This window comes from Cetorhinus maximus, chromosome 31, assembly GCF_964194155.1.
Source record: "Cetorhinus maximus chromosome 31, sCetMax3.hap1.1, whole genome shotgun sequence".
NCBI lineage: Eukaryota > Metazoa > Chordata > Chondrichthyes > Lamniformes > Cetorhinidae > Cetorhinus > Cetorhinus maximus.
Genome location: NC_135909.1, coordinates 17701430 through 17724485, shown reverse-complemented (window position 1 = coordinate 17724485; position 23056 = coordinate 17701430). Strand labels below are relative to the sequence as shown.

Below are 23056 nucleotides of genomic sequence, written 5' to 3'. Positions count from 1 at the left end.
CCAGGAATGAAGCAGACAGCATTACAACATTGAGAAGCTCAGAGTAACAAAAAAGGGAAACTCTTCAACCGAGGCTCCCTGGGAAAAATAAAACAACATCCGCTGTGATGTGTGAGTATTTTTGGTGCCTATATTATATCTCCACTGCCTGGAAGATGTTATATTTCATTATCACAGTTCACGTGAATTAGTAAAGATAGAACCAGGACTTCTTCAGTGCTTCCAACTGCTTGAAATTCTAGAAGAGGCAAATATGTTTCACAAATTGTGTAATGCCCCACAGAGTGGCAATAAAGATACATGACTATTTCACTCATAAACCACAATTTAAACCGAAACCCCATTTCCCCTATCGGACGGATGTGAACAATCCGACCAGACTATTTACAACAAGAGAAGCGGAGTCTTACCCGGAGTCCTGGGATCAATACTAATCCCTCAAACAGGGTCTCTGAACCAGATTATATAGTCATTGATCAGGTTGCTGCGGTGGGATGTTGTTGTGCACTTTCAAACAGCAATCGCACTTACCAAGACACAGCTCTGCTCCCGCACCATTGGCCATGAGGTTTTAGGTCTTCCTGAGGTTGTAAAATGTGGTGGAAAAATTCAAGTTCCTCCCTCCCACCCGCCCGCTGGCCTCTCTTCCTCCATCTCCGCCCTTCTCTAACTCCCTCCCTCTCATCCTCGCTGTCTCCCTCCCTATCTCCCTCCCCGGCTCTCCCTCCCCCTCCCCGCATCACCCCGTCCCGCCCCACCCCGCCCGCACCCCCTCTCTCTTTCAAATCTAATTTCCTGTCTCTCGGGTCTGTTTTATCCCCAGGCTACCCGATGACCCCGCCCTCTGGGACTCTCAGGCCGGCCCGAGCTCTTTATCCGGCTCCATTCACAGGAAAAGTGACTTCAGTTCCCACAATTACATCTGTGCTCTCTGTACCCCTCTACCCACAAAACTGAAATTCAGGTCAATGCTAACATGAAGACTGCGGGCTGCGGTTTCCGCTCCTGCTGTGTGAAACAATTCGCTATAAGTGTGTACTGTGAGCAGAAAGAAATTGCTGTACTTTGTAAACATTTCTTACTGAACTCACTGTCATTCTGCTTTAACAGGACTAGTTTGAATCTCTTGATATATTAGCAAAATGCTTAATGAACTGCATTTGAAATTTAACCGTATCAGAAATTGCACTAATATTCAGTTGGTCTGTACTCCACTGGACTGATGAAAGATCAACTCCTGTGTCCAATCAGTAATATATGCAGCCACCGAGAAAGAGGTTTAACAGAGAGGGAAAAGCCCGGTTGATTGGATTTGGTTATTGTTAACAAAACCAACATAGGACTGATTTTTCAGGATTAGTATTCCCCAAAACTGATGGAAGAATTTGGGGAAATATAGAGAATGCATGGGGTGACAGGATTCTCTGTGTATCAACAGCAGTTACTGGTAACTGACCGGTGGATGGGGTACTAGTATTCAACAGGAAATCGTTAATCGTGAGAGGAAAATGTTCTCAATAAAGGAATGAGCCTCGTTTCAGTTCCCTTCAGGATTCGTTTTTCGTTATGAAGATTGGGAGGAGAAATTAACTTTGACTGTTAAGAAAAAATAGAGTGGGTGATGATTTGTTTGGTCCAGGATTAGGAAGATGTGAATATAGGAACGGACAGAGACTGTTCTCCACTCAATCCTGTTCAGCTCATGACTGGTCTGTTTTTATAAACCTTAAAATAATTGCGAAACAAACAAACAATCAAAAAATATCAGATGCAGTTCCTAAATGTTCGAATTGACGCCCAGGTTCAAAACCACTTTGCGGGAGAGGGTTGCAGATTTGCACGGTCCTTTGTGTGAAGAAACCTTCCTGATATCACCCTAGATCGGTTTAGCTCAAATTTTAAATTAGGCCCTATTGTCTTGTAGAAATGGAGATCGGAAACTCAGCCCCTATTGTTTGCTCTCTCTCAGCACCATTCCCCTGAATTTTTCTGCTCTCTGTAACTCTTGTTGGCCCTTAAGCTCCCTCCAGGAGCTGGTTAGTTCCAGAAATTAAATCACAACTCGGTCCCTTCATTTAAACCAATGACTGCTTCTTTAAGGAAGTTCTTCATCCCGATTTATCGAGTAATTTGATGGAACATACGAACAAAGAGCAGGGATTGGCCAGGAAGTTTTCCGAAGTTGTAGGTATGGGGTCAGACTGAGAAACAATGCTTGACGATCGGGAATACAGGATGACGAGGCCGCGACAGATTGAGACAGATTAGACAGTGAGAAACAGTTTCTATTGGTGCAAGGCACCGGTTTTAAACGAACCAATGGGGACATGAGGATTCATCTTCCCTGGTGAGTGGTGAGGGTCTGGAATGCACTGTCTGAGAAATGTGGTAGAGGCAAAATAAAATCGGGGCTTTCATAGTGGAACTGGACAGCCACCTGAAGGTAATAGTTTACATGGCTACGGAGACAGGGCTGGGGACTGGGATAGCTGAGTTTCTGCTGAAGCATCTCAGGAGAGACAGAGGGCCGAATAGTCCCCTTCTCTGTTGTAGCTATTCTATGTGTCTGTGTGTGAGGTTCATTCAGGACCACTTTGTCTCTGGAACAGAGTTTGAATGTGTAATTCATTCTCCATCTGTCGGTCTCTGTGGATTAATTCTTTATCACTTTGTCCCCGGGACAGGATTTGTTTTCGGGATTAATCGGGGATCTGTCAGTTTCTGGTGATGTGTCTGTGTGTATGATTCATTCTGTATCATTCTGTCCATTGAATACTGTGAGAGTGTGCGATTCAATAAGTATCAGTCAGTCACTGATGCCAGGCCTGAGTTAATGAGTCATTCTGGAGCTCTCTGTCTCTTGCTCGCAGTTTGAGTGTGGGATTCATTACGTATATGTCAGTCCCTGAGATACTTTGCAAATCTGGATTCATTCAAACCAGAATATACCTCACTGAAACTGGGCCATTTGTTCTAACAGGTAAACTGCCCGACAAGATCCTCCACCTAGAATACTTCATGTAACATTTTCTGTTTATCCCTGAAATTCATTCTCCCTCCTATACTTATCTAGACTTCCCTTAAATGCAGTTTATCTAATCGTCTCAGTAGCTCCAGGCGATAGTTGGCCTGTAACTGCTGCCGATTCAATGGGAATAAATTAATTAATCATGTATCCTAAATTGTATTTCATATTTGCGTTTCTATGTCTGCCCCATCACATCACATCACAAATTCCTCACATTGACCTGTTTCCGCGACACCGACAATGTGAATTTCTACAGCACATTCTGATACAGTGAAGTTGACAGATCAGAGACAACAGAGGAGACTTGTTCATATTATTCGGGAAGGGGCAGTTGTAGAAATACTATGGACAGAGAAGACCTCTTCTTATATGTATTATGTAACAAGCAGTGGTTATCGTCTGTCCCTCGATACGAGGATGACAACCACTCAGGGCAGTGAGTTTCTGCCATGGGTCTTCATGAGAGTGAACAGGCCGATTCTCGGCCCACAGACCTTTGGACACATGGGGACAGGATGTCCCACGAGGTAGTGAGATCCAGAGTGCAGGATCTGCTTCCTGTTACTTCTTTTAGCCGCCGTTCTGCCTCATCATTAAGACCTGGGGACTCACAGCGCGCTGCAGCTTGGGGGACAGGTTTTGGTCATTTTGAATGATGAGAAGCAAGTTCCTCGCAGTCATTAATATAAATGCTGCAGCGTTTGAATTAACGTTTCAGAGTGTCTTTGGAGCATTTTCTTTGTCCTCCCCTGGAATGTTGTCCATTTGAGAGTTGAGAAAACAGGACTTGGCGGATGCGACGCTTTTCGATTATCCGGACACAGTGTGCAGTCCATCCAAGTTAATTTTTCAGGAACAGAAACAAAAATACCTGGAAAAGCTCAGCAGGTCTGACAGCATCGGCGGAGGGGAATACAGTTAACGTTTCGAGTCCGAATGACTCTTCATCAGTTGCACCTCTGTATTGTTAGTCCAGTGACAGCAGATTCAGCTAATGATCGAGCCGCTTCATGGGAAGATTGGAATTCACCCAAAGCATTTTATTAAACCGACTGATGCACAGCTTTTGTTCCAGTTGGACACATCAATCATTTAACGAACCTGATCAGAAAAACAAAATTAATTAGAAATTAATGCACAAATTAACAAGAGCAGACATTTTGAGAAAGAGCCCTGCCATGTTAAGAAGGAAACGCAGAACCTTCAGTTGACGTGTGAGACCGCGGTTTTCAGGAAGTTAAACAGATTTCTGTATAAAACGACCACGACAGGACTCGAACCTGCAATCTTCTGATAACCTCTTCAAACACCACCGAAGTCAGACGCCTTATCCTTTTGGCCACGCGGTCAGGTAATAGGATACTAGATCTGATGCTAGTGCCATGTAAATAAATATCGTGGTTGTATATTTTTCAGTTTGATTTTTGGATGATCCGCTGAATCCCAGATCCATGGCCTCAGGGTCTGAGTTTGACTCCGTGTCTTTCGTTGGAAAATAAGGATTGGGAGATCGGGAACTCAGTTCCTATTGTCCGCACCCTCTCCTCATCATTCTCCTGCAGTGTTTTGAATCTCTCTCATTCTCTGCCTCGTGGCCTCCCCTCAACCGCTGCTAAATTCCAGAAAATAAACCACAGAACAGCCCCTTCATATAAACCACGAACAAAGGAAACCGTTCTTCCCGAATTAATGAGCAATTTGATCGCGGTTTGCGACATGTTAAGGCGATAGTGTCAGAGAGAGAAACTTCTGCGCTGGTGGGAATTTCGGAATTGGGGGAGGGGGAGGGGTGTGGGGGCGTTGGGGTTCAGTCAAAAAACAAGACGTTTCCGGAGTGAAATTAGGAAACATCTCTCTCAGCAAAGGGTCCTGGAATTTCAGAGATCCCATCGGGAGTCAGCACTTTAATTTTAAATCTCAGTTTGATAGACTTGTGTTCATCAAATATATGATGGATAAGCGAGAAAATGGGTATTTATCTGTCCCGGTTTATTTGATCCTTGAAACATTATTGAAGACATTGAGTTATGCATTCACTGTAATCGAACCCAGGTTTCTTTGATGGAAAATAAGAATTCTAGCCCTGAATCACCAATCCGCCCATCATGCTGAAATCAATTTATTTCCCTAACTACAAGATCACTGCAGTAAAACAGAAAGCAAACTGAAAGTAACCTGAAGAAAAGAAAATAATTTAGGGACTGTGATGCTGTTACAGAATCGGTAACTTCGGGAATCTAATCCGAGTTTCCCACGCCCTAGTGACGCATTGTGCTCCTGAACCAGCAATGCACAGGTTTGGACGGATTTCATAACTTTCAAACTATTTCCTAATCTGATTATCAAAGTATCACTTCCCTTATGATTGATCTACAGTCCCTCGTTGTTCAAATCCCACGTCTGTCTTTCGGTATTTTTAATCACTCCACAGACAGAACTTTCAAGAGGGTTTAGAGAAAGTAAATAAAGATGAATTGTTCCCACTGGCGCAAGGGTCAGGGACCAACCAGGGCAGATTTTAATTCATTCGAAAAGGAATTAAAGACAACGTTTTGAAAAGATTTTCTCGAAATAAATTTTGAGCATTTGGATGGACTGCCTAATCTGCAGGCAAACGCACGACTGCTATCATATGGAAGTGCAAAGGCAGCAGACACATGGGAACACCAACACGTGGAAGTTCCCCTCCAAGCCGCACATTATCCTGACTTGGAAGTAGATCGCCATTCCTTCACTGTCGCTGGTTCAAAATCTGGGAACTGACTCTCGAACAGCACAGTGGGTGTACCTACACCACAGGGACTGCGGCGGTTCAAGATGGCAGCCCACCGCCAGTTTCTGAAGGGCAATTGTGGATGGGCAATAAACGCTGGCCTAGCCAGCGACGCCCACATTCGGTAAATAAGTAAATCAGCACCCACAATATTTTTGTTGTTGTTGTTATTTCTGTGAAGGTGTTTACCTGGATAAGGAAACAGCTCTGATCAGCCCTTTGACAGACAGCCGAGATTGCGACTATGAAGCCTGCGAGATCAGACTCCAAAGTGTGCAGGGAATGAGGAAGAACGAGAAGGAGGGAACATCCTGCGTTGGATAGATTTTCTCGAAAAGAAAACAAAGGTTTGCTTTTCTTCAGCTGTTTTGACAACGCAAGATTTCACAACGACGCGTGACAACCACTGGAGAACTTCTCAAGTGTGTTCGGCATTTTAATGTAGGAAATTGCTGAAATTTCCAACCGTTTGTTTCACATTGTCAGGCTGCATGTTCCTTCAGACAGGTTTCCATCTAGACACATGGAGTGAGCGGATTTGTGAACGTCAGTGGTTCAGGGGTAGATTCCTCACTGGTCAGACTGGACTTCTGGTTCCGTTGCTTAACATCACATTTTAGCTTTCTGAATCCAGTTCTGGTCTCTGACTCATTCATGTTTTTAATCGTGAAACTGGGTTTACCTTGGCGTTACAGATCTAAGATAATTGGTAAAGGAATAGCAACTACTGTCTATCCGTCTCCCCTTACACAAGTTTACAATTCATAGTGCTAAAGACCAATAAGTAGGCAAGCAAAATGTGAGCAGAATGTAAAGTGTTTGTAAATGAATAAAGATCGCTTGAGATGGTGGACAGAAGTTTGGTACATACAATAATGTGGGAATATGTGAGGATCACCACTTCGGTGGGATAGATTAAAAAAAACAATATTCTTTAAATGAAGAGAGATGGCAGAATGCTGTGCTGCAATGACATTGAGACTTGGGTGTCCTTGTACATGTATCACAAAACAAAGCTACATTGCAGGTACAGCAGGCTGTTAGGAAGGCTAATGAGGTGTTGGCCTTTATTGAAAGGGGAATGGAGTATAAACTCGGGCATTCTTGTGATAACTGAAGAGGGCGTTGATGGGACAAAACTTAGAGTATTGAGTCCTGTTTAGGTCTCCTTCTTTAAGGGGGGAGATACTTACATTTGAAAGAGTGCAGATTTGCCCTGAGAAGATGGTGGTGAGCTGCCTTCTTGAGCCACCGCTGGGAGTGTTGACATTGACTTTGGTCCTCAAGCCCTGGATTTATATTTGACTCTATAAACTTGCGGCTCAGAGGTGTGAATGTCACCAACCGAGACACCCTGTGCAGAAGTAATTTATCAGGATGAATAGCTGTTGTTGGTTTGTTAGGAACTAAAAATACAAAGATGACTGAGAACAAAGGTTCAAAACAGCAAGATGAAGCATTTCAATAAATAACTCTGCAATGTTTGCAAATAAAACAGCACTTTCAGCGAATGAGTGGGAACGTGGTTTGATTTCATTGAGTTGAAACTGATTTCTTTGTGAAATGACCATGAATCAATTTCAACATCAGCACTTTGCATGGATCAACCAATGAATCCATGTCTCCCAAGTTCTCTGTCAAGTGATTCTACTGCCTGTCTTATACTATTGACAGAAGATTGAAGGTTGTTGAGTGCACTTGCTAGTTAAACTAGGTAACTACATGGGTTAGGTTCAGATGGATGTTGCAGTATGAGGTGTTAAATAATTGCGTTAAATGATGGCCAATTGCCATAGGAAGGTGGGATTAGAAAGGGCACCTGAGTGTCCTCGGGCTGGCATGGACAAGATGGGCCGAATGGCCTCCTTCTGTGCTGTAACATTTCTATGGTTCTGTTTCGATGAATGTTTTGTTCCAGGAAACTGCCACTTAGTCACATCCTGTCCCAGGAAATTCCAACACTTACTGCCCTGAGAAACTCACTTAGACACTTGATCACCAATTGATCATAGTCTTCACTAACGTCCCAGATTCTTTATGGGATCATTGAATCACAGAACATAATGAGAACATTCGGCCCGTCTGGACTCGGCTGGCCCTCTGAAAGAGCAGCTCACCTGCGGCCACTCCACACCATTTACCCTGTAACACTGCTCAATTTTCTTTTCAGATCAAGATCAAATTCACTTTTGAAAACCTCAATTGTCCCTGCCTCCAGCACAATCTCAGACATTGCATGCAACATCCTAAACACATGCTGCAAGAAAAAATAAAATTCCTTATGTGGTAATTGCTTTTTTTGTAAATTAATTTAAATCTGGTCCTCTTGTTTTGGATCATTCCATCAATGGAACAGTAAAACCTTATTTACTCTGTCCACACACCTCGTGATTTTGAATACCTCTATCAAATCTCCTCTCAAACTCCCTCTCTTCAAGAAACACATTCCCAAATTCTCCAATCATTCAATGTGAATTAAGTTCCTCATGCCTGGAATCTATCTCACTAATGCTTTCACATGCTTGCTAAATTGTGGTGCACAGGATTAGATACGATACTCCAGTTGAGGCCGAAGCAGTGTTTTCTACAGGATTCACATAACTTTATTGTTTTTGTACTACATGCTATATTGATGAAGCCCATGACGTTGGCTGTTTTACTGGTCATTCTCTCAACCTGTCTTGTGACGATAAATGATTTATGCACATATACACCCACATCCCTCTGTTCCCGCAATCCCTTTAGATTTGTAACCTTCATTTCGTGTTGCCTCTCCCTGTTCTTTCTACAAAAACAAATGACACCAGGTTAGTCTGCAATAAATTTCACCTGCTAATTATCCGCCCATTCCATCAACATTTCTAGATCCCTTTGGAATTCTACACTATCCTCCTCACAGTTCACAGTGCTTCTAACTTTTGTATCATCGGCAAATGTTGGAATTGTGAGCTTACAACAAGATCTGGCTGATGAATTACCGGAAGGGCAGGGGCCCTGACACTGGACACAAGAAATAGGAACAGCAGTAGACCACACGGCCCATCGCACCTACCCTGCCATTCGATGGTATCATGGTTGACCTTGGGCCTCAACTCTATTTTTCCACCAATTCCCGATATCCCACAAGTCCCCGAGAGACCTGGGGAGCTCCACAAGATAACTTTCTTCAGTCCAAAATGCAACAGTTCACCACAAATCTTTGGTTCCCGTCACTCAGCTCATTTCGTATCTGTGCTGCTATTGTCCCTTCTATTCAATGAGCTCTAACTTTTCTCAGAAGTCTTTTGTCCAGCACTTTATCAAATGCCTTTTTCAAGTCCATTTAAATCACGTCAAGGGCTTCACCCTCATCAAAATTCTTTGCTGTCGCATCAAAAAAAAACTAACTGAAGTTAAGTAACACGATTTGTTCTTACCAAATTGTTAGGAAGTAGAGAGGTTTAAGTCAGTTATATTGGTATTTGCAAATGTTAGGAAAGAGTTTTAGCTTTAAAGTTTAAGTTTGATTTGTATTTCTGTATGTGTGTTAAGAAAGGTCAAATGGAGTTTTAGTTTCGTTTTAAAAAAGTGCTTGCATCTCTAATCAGGTTAACCACTTATGAAGTTAAGCAAACACATCAGTAGAAGAATTGGGCTGTTGCCTAGCAACAGGGAGGCAGAGAGGCAGGTCCCTCCCACAGACACACACACAGAAGGAGAGAAACAGCAGTTTTGATTTGGAAGCTGCGGACCTCGGTTGGTTTTTGAAAGTTGCTGCCGAGAGAGACTGGAAAAGGCGGCAGATACTTAGTCCCAAGCGAAAGAAAAATCTCAAAATCCAGGGGAGTGGAAGAGGGGAAAATACGAAAAAGACCTTCTTGTCAAAGGAAGGATGGGAACCTGGAACAGGTCCTGTTAATGAATTTAAGAGGAGGGGCAGAGGGAATGGCTTCAATCCTCGTGTGAAAGGCGGAGTGCAGTGAAACTGGTTGACTCACGGCTTGACAAGCTTCTGTGGGGAGTTGAGGAGTGATCCATAGCATCTGGTTATGGTGGTATCTGTCACTTGGTTTCAGAGTCTGGTGTGCCTTACCACAGGGTGCCTATTGATACATGGATTGTGTAATTACTGTGGAAATTAAAGAATAAAATAGATTTTGCAACTTGCGTTATCCTTACAAATTTGTCTCCACCTGTAAGGTTATAGTTGTGGATGAAAGTGTATTGTAACATGGTTCATCTTTTCTCATTGAATAAGTGTTTTATTTATTTTCTGGTAAAATTTGATCAGCTGACTCCTCTGACTCTGTTCAGTAGTTACTTTCCATGTATTTAAACAAACAAATAAAAGTTAGAATCTATCAAGCTGGGCTCCACTCTGGGTTTAGGATTGTCCAGGGGTAATCACAGCTGGGACCATAACATAATCCATGCCGCTTTTACATATTAATGTGCATTTTCCCGAGGTAATTTTCATGTTGTTGGGAATTTTCCTTTCTGAAAGGTAGCTCACCACCCAGGTTAAACTGGCTGCCCTGTAGTTTCTGGGCTTATCCTTACACATTTGTTTGACAAGGATGTTACAATAGCAATTCTCCACTTCGCTGTCACCAAAGCGAGTCTAAGGAATATTGGAAAATTCTGGCCAGCGTCCCTGCAATTCCTGCTCTCCTCCCTCAGTATTCTGAATGCACCTCGTCTGTGTCTGGTCCTAAACAACTTTAAGCACATACAGCATATCAAATACTTTCTCCTGAAATTGATTATTACCTTTACACTAAAATATCGATCGAGGTGAAACGGCTCACTTTCTGCTCAGTACAATTCCTAGAACAAAAACAAAATATGATCAAATCAAATTCACACTATGGGGCTACCAGACCTGGCCGTCTCAGAGAAGTTTACAATTCTCTCAGAGAATACAACAGCCGAATGCATTCATCCAGAAAATTGGGTCGTCTAATTAGTGTTTTCGGGTAACATTACAGTGCGATTAAGTGGGCAATTGTGTTTTTTTTCAAATTGCCTTCATTTCCTTCATGTGTGTTTCATTGATGAGTTCTCTGCAATGGTGGGTCCAGTTCTGAAACTTACCCCTGATATAAGTAAACCGCTCTACCTCGACTCACTGCGAGTTTTATACGATGCACTGGGCTACTGACACGACAAGTAACAACTCGTGAGAGCGCGCATGTAACTTGTAACAGAGACCGCTCACATTCTCCCTTACGAAACGTCCCATAGCGAGAATCACACGGCCATACCAATAATGTAACTGTATTTATATAACTCAGCCAATATAGACATTCATTGGCACCCAAAAGATATCAACCATTCTTTCAGAGCGCTCTAGGTAAAAGAGAACATTGAAGAAATACACCAGGCAGTGTCTAGGCCCAGGCAGTATCCATGGAGCCGGCAAGAAAACTCAAGTTTCAGTTACACTCATTCTCTTCTTGGGATAAATTAACTCATTCTCTTATTAGGATAAATTAACCGTCTGATTACATGAGCAACAGTTTCTTCATTTACTCCACCTATTTTGCAGTGATAATTTGGTAATAATGACTTCTCAGGTTCTAAAAACTCGCCCGGGTTTAAGTAAAACCCGCCTTTTCGCTCTTAAAAAATATGCATCACAAGTGGTAACACACGAGGGCTCGTCCGGGATTTGAACCCGGGACCTCTCACACGATCATTTAACGAAATTTCCGAAGCGAGAATCATACCTCTAGACCAACGAGCATTCCACAGGTAAGCGAGATAACCGCTATGTGCATTCATTGTCCTCCAGAGTGCGTGAACCCTCTTTTGGGTTTCTGTCGTAACACCAGAAAACAATTAAGAATTACACCTCATGGCAGGCAGCAACGTGGACAGTGAAAGGGTGTTCACGTTTCAGGTCGATGACATTTCATCAGAACTCAGCAATGCTAGAATTGTGATCAGTTTTACACTGTAACTCCTGACACCGAGCTGGAACAGGAACTCGGCACCCACTCAGTCTGCCGGTGCGTGCGCCGTTCCTCCCACCGCTGACGACCTCGTTGTTCAGCCGTTGACGGTCGCCCACTTGCTGCCTCCCACTCACTCCCCTGCTCCCGAATGCCAGGTGCACAGAGCCGGGGCCCTCGCCACCTCGCTCGCTGCGCTATACGCCAACACTTATGCCGCACCTCTCGCTACCCGACTACCAAGCCGCTCACCTCCCACTCGGCACCTCCCTCCTGACTCTTGTCGCCGCCCATCTCATCACAAGAACTGAGGAGATGGTGACAAGCAGAACAGCAAGTGAGGCGGTGAGGGGTAGGGAGCAGGCCGGAGAGCGGGAGGTTACTGAGGCGCCGAGCAGTCCGGCAAGCGAGACGGTGAGCAGGACAGGGACAGCAGTGCCGAGAGAGACACACAAGAACAAGAACACGAAAATCAGAAGCAGCAAGAGGCCATTCAGCCCATCGAAGCTGCTCCAGCATGGCTGATCTGAATGTGGCCTCAACTCCACTTTCCTGTCTGCCCCCCATAATTCTTTACTCATTCCTTTATCAAAAATATCTCCAACTCAGCCTTGAACATTTTCAATGACCCAGCCTCCACTGCTCTCTGGGGAAGAGAAATCCACAGATTAATGTCCCACTGAGAGAGAGAGAAAACAAATTACCTTCTGTCAGCCTGAAATGGGAGAGCCCGATATTTTTAAACTGAGTCACCTGATTGTAGAGTCCCCCACAAAAGGAAATATAGTCTCAGCAGCCACCCTGTCAAGTCCCCTCAGGATTTTATATCTTTCAATAAGATCACCTCCCGTTCTTCAAAACTCCAATGGGTATAGGCCCAACCGCCTCAACCTTTCCTCATAAGAAAACCCTTCCATTCCAGGAAGCAGTCGACTGAATCTTCTCTGACCTGCTGTAATGCAATTATATCCTTTCTTAACTAAGGAGACTAAGACTGTCCACAGTCCACCAGATGCTGCCTCACCAACGCCCTGACTGATATAGAGTATAACTGTGGGGAAACTTCCATAATTTTATATTCGATTCCTTCTGTAATAAACGCCAACGTTCCATTCGCCTTCTTAATCACTTGCTGCATCTCTATACCAACTTTTTGAGGCTCATGAACCAGGACCCCCAGAACCCTCTGCACTGTAGAGTTCTGCAACATTTCTCCATTCACATGATGTACTGCTTTTAAATTCTTCCTGTCAAAGTGGACAAGTTCACATTTTCCCAAGTTATTCTGCATCTGCCAATTATTGTCTACTCACCAACCAATCTATATCGCTCTGTACACTCTATATGTCCTTCTTCTACAGTGAAGGCAGAAACAAAATACCCGTTCAACAGTTCTGCCAGTTCTTTGTTTTCCATTATTAATTCTCCAGTCTCACCATCTGCGGGACCAACATGCACTTAAAGAAATATTTATAAACATTTATAGACTGAGTTCCGGATCGGGAGTGGGCCAGCGAGCGGAACACAGCAAAAACAGTGTTCATTTCGGGCTGAGTTTGATCTGCACCATCTCCGCTGCTGAAAGTGACCTGGAGCGTCACTGGCTTTGACGTCACAGACACGGAAACTCCACGTGTGGAGCGCGTGCTCTTTGCTGTTCCGGTGTCAACAAACTCAGCCAAAAGGCCTTTCCCATGTGGACCAACGTGAGAACTTCCCGGGAAGTTTACATTTACCCCTCCTGCCGTGGACCCTCCTCGAATGCCTCCGACCCTGAACTAGAGTCAGAAACTTGGGACAGATCCCAAACAATTAGCTTGCTAGATGCCCAGGAATGGTTAAACAGTTTAACTTCTGGTCTATCACCTGGGTAACTGCGCAACTGAATCCTCAGTCGCCCCGATCCGACCACCTGACCTCTCCGCGGATCTCCTGACTGGCTCCCAACCTGTATGTTGACGCGGTCACGCACTTTAACCATCAGACCCACCTACGCACTCACCCACCAAACTCATTCACTCAGCCAGCTATCTACCTACACACGTCACTCACCTATCCATTCATTCAGTCACTAGCTCACCCAGTCAGTCATCTATTCGCCCCCTCACAGTCAATGACTCGATATTTAAATTACCAGAATATGGCAGTTAATGTTGTAAAAAGGGGCCATGAACTTTCGTTCCATGACTCTGCCGCTGGGTTTAGATGTCCTACCACCTTCAATGATTTACGTACCTAAACATCCAAGTCCCACTGCTTCTCCACCTCCCTTACAGTTATACCCTTCATTTTATATTGTCTTTCAAAGTTCTTCCTTCCAAACCTCTCTCCATTGAACTTCATCTGCCACCTATCTCCCCATTTCCACCAACAGGTCCAAGTCCATTTGAAGTTCTACACTATCCTCCACACTCTCCACAATGTTTCCAAGCTTTGTATCCTCCGCAAACGTTGAAATTTTGTCCTGGGCACAAAGGTCTCGGTCATTGATATTTATCAGGAACAGCAAAGGTCCCAACCCTTCCGCCAGGCCGAAAAACATTCATTTACCACCAACCTCTGTTTCCTGCCACTCAGCCAATTCTGTATCCTTGTAGCGGCGAAGCGGCTCTACTCCTTTTGCCACCTGTTTCACTATTCGGTGGCGAGTTTTCTTCTGTTCAGTGGTTCAGATTGGAAAATGGGGTGTGACTGGATTCACCTGGACAGAGAGGGGTTGGTGACGGTTTCCCTTCTCCGATGAACCAGTTGCTGATTTGCTTTTATCTAAAAATCGACTCTGGTGGGACTCGAACCCAGAACCTTTGAATCTCTTATACAACAGCAGCTAGAAGTCCAACACGCTATCCGTTGCGCCACAGAGCCCAGAACATGCAGCGCACATTTCCTATTCCACATAAGGGAATATCTGACGTTGTAGAACAAAACGTTCAAACGGTCAGCAATTTCCTCCATTTGAACAATGACGACATTTAAAGAGCACTCATTGCCTGTGAAGTGTTTTGGACGTCCTGTGGTTGTGAAAAGAGCGATAGAAATTCGAGTGAAAGAGCGATTTCCTTCAAAAGGACATATTCAGGTTGGAAAATAGGGCGGCTGAATTTTTTTGCAGAGAAGGGTGAAGTGATTCATTTTGGTCGGAAGAACACGGGGAGAAAAGAGAAAATAAAGTTTGCAATTCCAAAGACGGTGCCGGAACAGCGGGAAATGATGTACATCTGCATAAATCATTGATGGAGGCAGTGCAGGCTGAAAGAATAGTTCATGAAGCATACAATATCCTCGGCTTTATGAATGGGAGCATAGATTACAAGAGCAAATCCGTTGTTTTGAACTTGGAAAAGACAGTATTTCGGCCACAGCTGGAGTATTGCGCCCGGTTCCGGACATCACACTTTAGGAAAGATGTGAAGGCATTGAAGAGGAAGCAGTAAAGTTTCACGAGAATATTTGGCGGCGAGGTACTTAAATTACCTCGATACATTGTAGCGGTAGGGGATATTTACCTTGGCGACGAGTAATCTGAGAGAAGATTTCTTAGAGTTCTTTGCAGTCCCATGTCTTCTGGACAGAGGGTGGGTGATGATTTGGACATGGGCTGCTTCAGTATCGGAGGTGTTGAAAATGGTGCTGAACATTGAGCAATCATCAGCGAACATTCCCAATTCTGCTGGAAGGAAGGTCAATGGTGAAGCAGCTGAAGATGGTTGGACCTAGGACACCACACCGAGGAACTCCCGCAGTGATGTCCTGGAACTGGGATGATTGATCTCCACAACCACAATCATCTTTCTTTGTGCTGGGTATGACTCCAACCAGCAGAGAGCTCCCCATCCCCGCCCCCGATTCCCATTGTCTCCACTTTTGCTGGGGATCCCTAATGCCACACAGTCAAAAGCAGCCTTGATGTCAAGGGCAGTCAATCTCACCTCGCCTCCGGAGTTCAGTTTGCATTGGAGGACGAGGGGAATCAGGTTGTTTTGTTTGGCCACCCAAGCTGAATGTTGGGCTTGAGGTGGCGATCAGATTCGGAGGGGAGGGTGACAACCTTTCACTGAGTTTCAACGTTGCAGATCAGACTTTGGAGGGATTTCTGCAATATTCCCAGGACGTGGTGATCTCATTCTTAGAGCAACACACTTACACTGAGGACAAGTTGCACCATGTAAAATAAAATGGAAATGTGGGATGTCAGAATCTGTTCAACACTGATTCACTTTTATTCATTTCTGCATCCTAGAGTATCAAAGTGGTTTGTAACTGTAAAAAAATAAATAAAATTCAGAAGATTCAGTCCAATACCTCCACAGTTTCCACTATTTCAGCCCTCAGCATTTTCAGATGCATTCCATCTGGTTCCACTGACTTATCAACATCAAGCACAGCCAGACCTTCTCATATCTCTTCTTTAACACGAGTTATATGTTAAAAAGTCATTTGCAAATTGTCGATGGAGGATTTGTGCCCTCTTATTGAAGAGGGTTTAAAGGAGAGGAGCGAAGCATTTGTGCTGAAGAAGTGGGATCAGTGAAAATAAAAGTAACAATAAGTGGAATGAAGGGGGCGGGCTGTTCATGGGCTGACTGGAGAATTTCATTAGGATTTATTCATTGGAGATTGGAAGGTCATTTTTCCAAATCTTTAAGAAGATTAACGTTGAAGGAAACCTATCTTCATCGATAAGGAATCATTAGCTAAGTTTATAAAAATAACACGGATAGATAGGATTCAAAGAATTGGAGGGGTATCACGTTGTAATGTGGAATATAAGATCTTGGTGAGGGCTTTAGGAAGAACATCAAGTCCTTGGAGAGCGTGCAGTGGAAATTTTCTGTAATGGGATCAGTGGTGAGGGATTCCATATGTGGATGGACTGAAAAATACAAACTGGAGATGCTCTTATCAGAGAGAATGTTAAGGAGAGATTTAGTACAGATATTTAAGATTAGCCGATGTATTTAATATCAGCCCAGGTATTCATTTCTTATACACATTAAGCAATATTTTTCCCATTGATGGAATGTTTGAAAACCAATGATTAGATAAAAAATAAATCGTGGAGAAATGTTTCACACTGCTCCATTCCAAACAGTTCCTGACTTGACGTGATACATTTTGTTCTGCTTACTGGAGCCGCATTTCCAACATTGCACACCAGGCTGCACTTTCAGAACCTTCTTGCTAACTCTTCACGGCTGGAAAAAAGGATATGAGACCATGACTTAAAGCTAGGATCGGCTCTGAGGGGATGTTAAGATGAGGGATTGTGAAACCATTGTACTTTTCACACGTGGGTTCAAATCAAGTTATTGGATATTTTTAGTTAATTGCTTCTTCCTGTTTGAGTAGGTTTTGCATAAAAAAGGCCTGGAATCGGATGGTTGTCAATGTCTCACTGGAGATGACAAGTGGCAAGTAACATTCGCGCCACACAAGTGTCAGGCAATAATCATCTCCAAGAAGTAGGAATCCAACTACTACCTTGATGTTCAATTGCATTACCATCACTGAATCCCCCACTATCAACATCCAGGGAGTTACCATTGACAAGAAACTGAACTGGAATAGCCATATAAACATTATGCCTACAATAGCAGGTCAGATGCTAGGAATTGTGCGACGAGTAACTCACGTCCAGGATCCCCAAAGCCTGTCCACCATCTACAAGGCACAAGTCAGGAGTGTGATGGAATGCTCCCCACTTGCCTGGATGAGTGCAGCTCCCACACCACCCAAGAAGCTTTACACCATCCAAAACAAAGCAGCCCCCATGATGGAGACCACATCCAAAAACATTCATTCCCTCCACTGCCTACGCACTTTAGCAGCAGTGTGTACCATGTTCAAGGTGTACCGCAGGAACTCACCAAGGCTCCTTCGACAGCACCATCCAGACCCTGCACCACTACAATGTAGAAGGGCAAGGTCAGCAGATAGATGGGAACACCACCACCTGGAAATTCCCCTTCAAGCCATGAATTGGAAATATATCGCTGTTCCTTCACTGTCGTTGGTAAAAATCCTAGAACTCCCCTCCTGACAGAACTGTGGACGTACCTACACCACATGGACTGCAGAGGTTCAAGAAGGCAGGTCACCACCACATTCTCAAGGGAATTAGGGATGGGCAATAATTGCTGTCCAAACCAGCGAAGGCCAAATACCTAGAATGATTTTTTTTTTTAATGGAATATTTCAGACTTAATCAAAATTGATACTGAGCTATTACAGTTCTTTCCCCAGATTTTATTGGATTGATGAACACATAGGATTCAGGAAAGGGAGCAGGACTTTTCCTTCCCTTTCATTCTCTGGATTTACAGTGGCTGAAAGAGCAGCTGGAAAAGTTAATGGCGATGGAGCAGAAAAAAATAACATTGTCCTTGTGGAACACATTTAGTTTGACATTTTCTTAATAAGTTCAGTGAGTGAGCAAGTTTTAGCAAATGAGCTTTAAAGTGAAGGGCCATCTTAATAAACCTATGAAATATAGAAAAGGTTGTTTATTTTTGTGGTGAGATTCCTGAAACTGTGGAGGAGCAGAGAGAGATGAACAGACATCATTAAAAGCTCGTGGACAGGAAGATAAAAATAATATCTAAGACTAATAGAATACAAAGTATTGGGAATCATATTACAGGTGTATAAAATCCTGTTTAAATCGCTGCGTTCTGTTCCTGACAACAGACCTGAGGGATGTTAGATTGGCCTTGGAGTGGGGGCAGCAGAATTTCATCAGAGTGATACCAGATTCAAATGATGAGGACAGATTGTAAATACTAGTATTGTAATGCCATGAATATCAGAGACTATGGGGTGATCCAACTGAGATGTTTACGGTGTTTGAATGATTTGACAGGGTAGATAGAGAGATACTGTTACCTCTGGTGCGACGGGAGGTGGGGGCCGGGGGTTGGGGTGGTGCCCTCAACAAGGGGGCTTAACCTTTAAATTAGAATGAAGCCTTTCAGAGGTAATTTCAGGAAGTGCATCTTCACACAAAGGATGGTGGAAACTCCCTCCCCCAAACAACTGTAAACGCTGGGGGTCAACCGAAAAGTTCCAAACTGAAATCGATAGCTCTTCTTTGTTAAGTGTTTTAAGGATTACGAAACGAAGAGGGATAAATGGAGCAAAAAGACAGACCAGTCATGAGTTCATTAAATGGTAGGACAAACTTGGGGGAAGAATACGTTACTTCTGTTCCTCCACCCCGAATTCATAAATAAAAACTAAATCTGGGAGGAACTGAAATGAGGTGTCATCACTTGGTGGTCCCATTATTCTCGCAACATTGACAATCTCTAGTGCTGAGCTACAATTCCACACACAACTCGTCTCCCAGGAAATCTGGCAGGAAGAAAATTATCCTCTCCAACCTTCATTTCCCACATTTTACCAGCTGCCAATCCTTTGATCAGCATTTGGAAATTGAAATCGGTCTATTGCCCCACTTCCATGGTGATTTCGGGAATAGTCAGCAGGGGAGCAGCATTAGAAAGCAGTTGTTTTCCTCTCTGTTAATATTGTCTCAATGTCGACATGCCTCATTCATTAGATGGGGAAATGAGCTTGTATTAATCCAGTGATGAACAAACCTGCTCCATGTTACAAGCATTTACTGTGTTAATTTTTATAATATCAGATGACAATTTCTCGTTGAAACACAGCAAACTGCTCCCAGGTACTTTTATGAGCTTGTGAAACCAGACAATTCCAGTTTCCACACATAATGAAGCCAAGCGGGAGGAGACAGCTGTTTCACAGTGATCAGATATTGGAGTTGATGAAGAATGTTTTCTGAAGATCAATGTGTCCTTTTGGAAATCTGGAATGGGTATGGTTTTCTATATTAAACTTTGACCTTTCCGTTAGTTCTTTATGTGCAGCTGTTTTTGGTGGTGTTATTGAGACAGGGATATTGGTCAGGGCAGCAAGAGAAATCACTGTGCTTCTTCAATAGCGCTGGGAAATCTTTCATCTCTTTAAAAACCTGCCACCAGTTATTGCTCAGGATTAGCCAGGTGTGGTACACCGAGGATATTCACTTATTGAAATCAATGCTTTTCACAGAAAGCATTAGTTCCTGTCAAGCAAGTATAACAGTTTCATAATATTTTTCTAGTTTATTGCGAAGTAATTTTATGGGGTAAGTATAGTTGGGTCTGTCTGTGTGTAATGTATTTACATCTGGAATCAAGTTTAACTCATCAAAAGAAGCTGGGTGCTTGACATGCTAATGAGTAAACATGGAAGCTGGATTAGCATGTAAGGTGTGAAGGGAATTTGCATTTTTAGATAAATGAAGGGATATTTGGATTTCAACGGTATCTCAGTAAGTTTTCAACTAGCCAGATAAGCAAGGCTAAGGAACATGTTTATTTTTTCCAAAGGTTACTGGAAATAGTGGCGACATGGGAGATTTTTAGATTGTGAAGAAGATACAATTTCATCGACATCTGGGTCTATAGAATTTACATATCAAGAAGAGAGAAACATATATAAAGGAGAATGAAAGGTGATGTTGAAAAAGGGCATGTAAGATCTAACAGGAGTGTGTGAAATGGCCTCGATGAAGCCTCCAGCATTTTTGTGTAAGTCTGCTGTCTAACTAAACGGGAGTTGAAGAAAAGCCATACGGCATTCCATTGTCCAGGATACTGTGTTAACTTGCTGAGTCTGCTTTAATTCTAAAATCTATTTCGGACCTTAAAGGGTGTGTAACTGAGGGGTTCAGGTCAATTAGTAACTTGAGGAGTTATTATAGTGCTATTTGTAGTCTTATGTATGTGCTTGACATCTTTTGCTTTTAATACACATATTAATTTAATTTTTAAAATTTCGAAATGTCCTATCGGACCCATTGCTCCTGAATTCAGTGCACACACCTCGTAATAAATACAAATGCAAAACCCTTGTGACAACACGACCAACTATCCCTCTTGGATTTGGTCCATATCTTCTGCCACGTCATAACAGTCCCTCACACACTCTGATCAATTAACGCCTGTACCCTTTATTGCTGACGGATTTCTTGTCATTTTGAGTACCCACCTGAGTTGAGTTTTAAGTCAGATTTCATGTTTTCTGGAGCAAAACTGAAACTGATTCAGGAAAAATGAACAGACACTTTCTGTCAGAAAGGGGCAGCTAATTTCTGCACAGGAAACACACACAAACAACAATGTGAACATGCTTTGGGATGATGATTGAGTGCTCGGGGGCATAACTCCACTGTTCGTGTGTCTTCGGCACAGCGCAATGGGGTCACTTTGGATAAAATGAGGTTGGGCAGGGCCTTGGTTTATCATCATTATTTAAGGGCTGCACCTACAATAGTGCAGCCCTCCCTCAGTACTGTACTGGAGTGTCAAACTTCCTTGTTACACACAAATTCTGGCACGGGTTTTGGGGACATACACTTATCTTTCAAAGCCAAATGCGACCTAATCAGCCCCACTGAAAGTTTTAACAAATCGCCCAATCCACAGCTACAGGACTGGGGCAATTATGAGGTCATCCCCTGGCAGGTCACGTGACAGATGGGGCCACGATGCATCACCACCAGGTTTGTGACTTGATTCAAACCCAAAATCCTGTCACAATGACTTTTCAAATAAATCTGTCGTCTACTTGCCAGCACAGCAGTAACACTTTCTGCCTAACCATGAGGAGAGATAGGGAGGCATGTACAAAACTAAATCCTTTAATAAAATAGTTCAAAAATCATTTAGGCTGAAATTCTGTGAGGGAAAAGTCAAGTTATCATTGAGAACTCTGCTCAGAGAGCTTCATTGGACAGGAGAGAAATTAGGCAAAGAATCCGAGTTTATCGACACCAGCAAACAAGTTGACATCAAAACTGGATCAACTCCCATGAAGATCAATGAGTAAAAGCTGAGAGCTCCGTGCATCATCAGTTGACCAAGTAGAGATATTGCCTGGATAAAGCATTCTGTTCAGGACAGGATTTATTGAACTGAGTCGAATAGACAGGTCTTTGCACAACAAGTCAGTCATTTCTAGATTTTAATTTGAAAACCTCCAGTTTGTTGCAAGATGGAATTCATATAAATTATAATTACAGTACAAATGAGTTGATAATTCAAACACAAACGTTGCTTTCAGGTAAATTAAGTGGGACAATGAAATTACAACCAAGAACTCAATTGACCTGGGAGCTCAAACACAGAAAAAGTTAATTGCAGAGTGAAGAGTTTATAATGTGGATTTGTTGAAAGTGGAGATTAGGTGTAGAGGGGCAATGAGCTGCTGTGTAAATTAAACTGAGAGACAACAGCAAAGATACAAGCCGGAAGGAGCAGAACATTCTAAATAACGAAAACTTTAATTAAACAGGCAGCTCATTTCAGTGTAATATCGGGACAGCTGAGAGCTGTTGACTACACATCCTCTGCTCTGTTGGAAATCCAAAAACAGGCTGATGATAGACGTCAGATTCATAATAAATTAGGGAACCAAGCAAAATACAGGAAGCACAGAGGAGAGCTCAAAAAGTAAACTTGAACAGCAGAGGGAGTGTATGAGAAAAGATTTGCAGGTAACACAAGGTAACACTGAAGGCTATTAACAATAAATGGACTGTCACTGAAAGGGAGGCTGTGCAGGCAGAGGGAATGGCTGAATCTCTACATGGCAGGAGAGATTAAATGATGAAAGAATTGGTGCTGCAAGGAAAAAGGGAGAGGTAAAGGAACAAGTAACAAAAAACTGAGATGTGTCGAAAAGAGGTGTGAATGGAAAAATGAGGAGCAGCTGCCACCCGAAAGCAAACGCAACAGAAAAATGAGGTTAAAACCAAATGTGAAAAAAAGGAGTCAAAATTGGGACAGAAGTTACAGTTTGAAGAACATTAGAGATTTAAGCAGCTGTAGGTCATTCAGCCCTTCGAGCCTATTCTGCCATTAAACACGATCATGGCTGATCTGATTGTACCCTCAACCCCACTTTCCTGCCTGTCTCCCGCAACCCTTGACTCCCTCGTAGAATCTGTCCAACTCAGCCTTGAATATATTCAATTATCGAGCCTGAACTGCTCTCTGGGGAAGATAATTCAAAGGCCAATGATCCACCGAAATCAAATTACTCCTCATCTCCATCGTAAATAGGGGACCCATTATTTTATTAACTGTGTTCCCTAGTTCACACTGCAAGTGTAATCCTTAGCACAATTGGGATTGTTTATTAAGTGTTGTCCAATTGCGGAATGATAGTGTGGAGTAATGAACTGTCTGGTGGAGTATAGGGTAGGATTTGCCCTCATGGTTCACTGTGTGCACGTATACATGGGTTGTCAAAGAC

At 43.1% G+C, this 23056-nt stretch overlaps 1 long non-coding RNA gene and 2 other non-coding genes across 3 annotated transcripts in view; all 3 read right to left on the bottom strand.

Annotated features, from left to right (window-relative positions):
• The window catches only part of LOC144670309 (uncharacterized), a 621539-nt gene that overhangs the window by 14151 nt on the left and 584332 nt on the right, over positions 1-23056 (bottom strand). The window lies entirely within an intron of this gene.
• On the bottom strand, positions 4288-4377 carry trnar-ucg (transfer RNA arginine (anticodon UCG)). The gene is given in 2 exon segments: positions 4288-4323; positions 4341-4377. It is a non-coding gene; the product is annotated as a tRNA-Arg (tRNA).
• Positions 14509-14599, bottom strand: trnar-ucu (transfer RNA arginine (anticodon UCU)). The gene is given in 2 exon segments: positions 14509-14544; positions 14563-14599. It is a non-coding gene; the product is annotated as a tRNA-Arg (tRNA).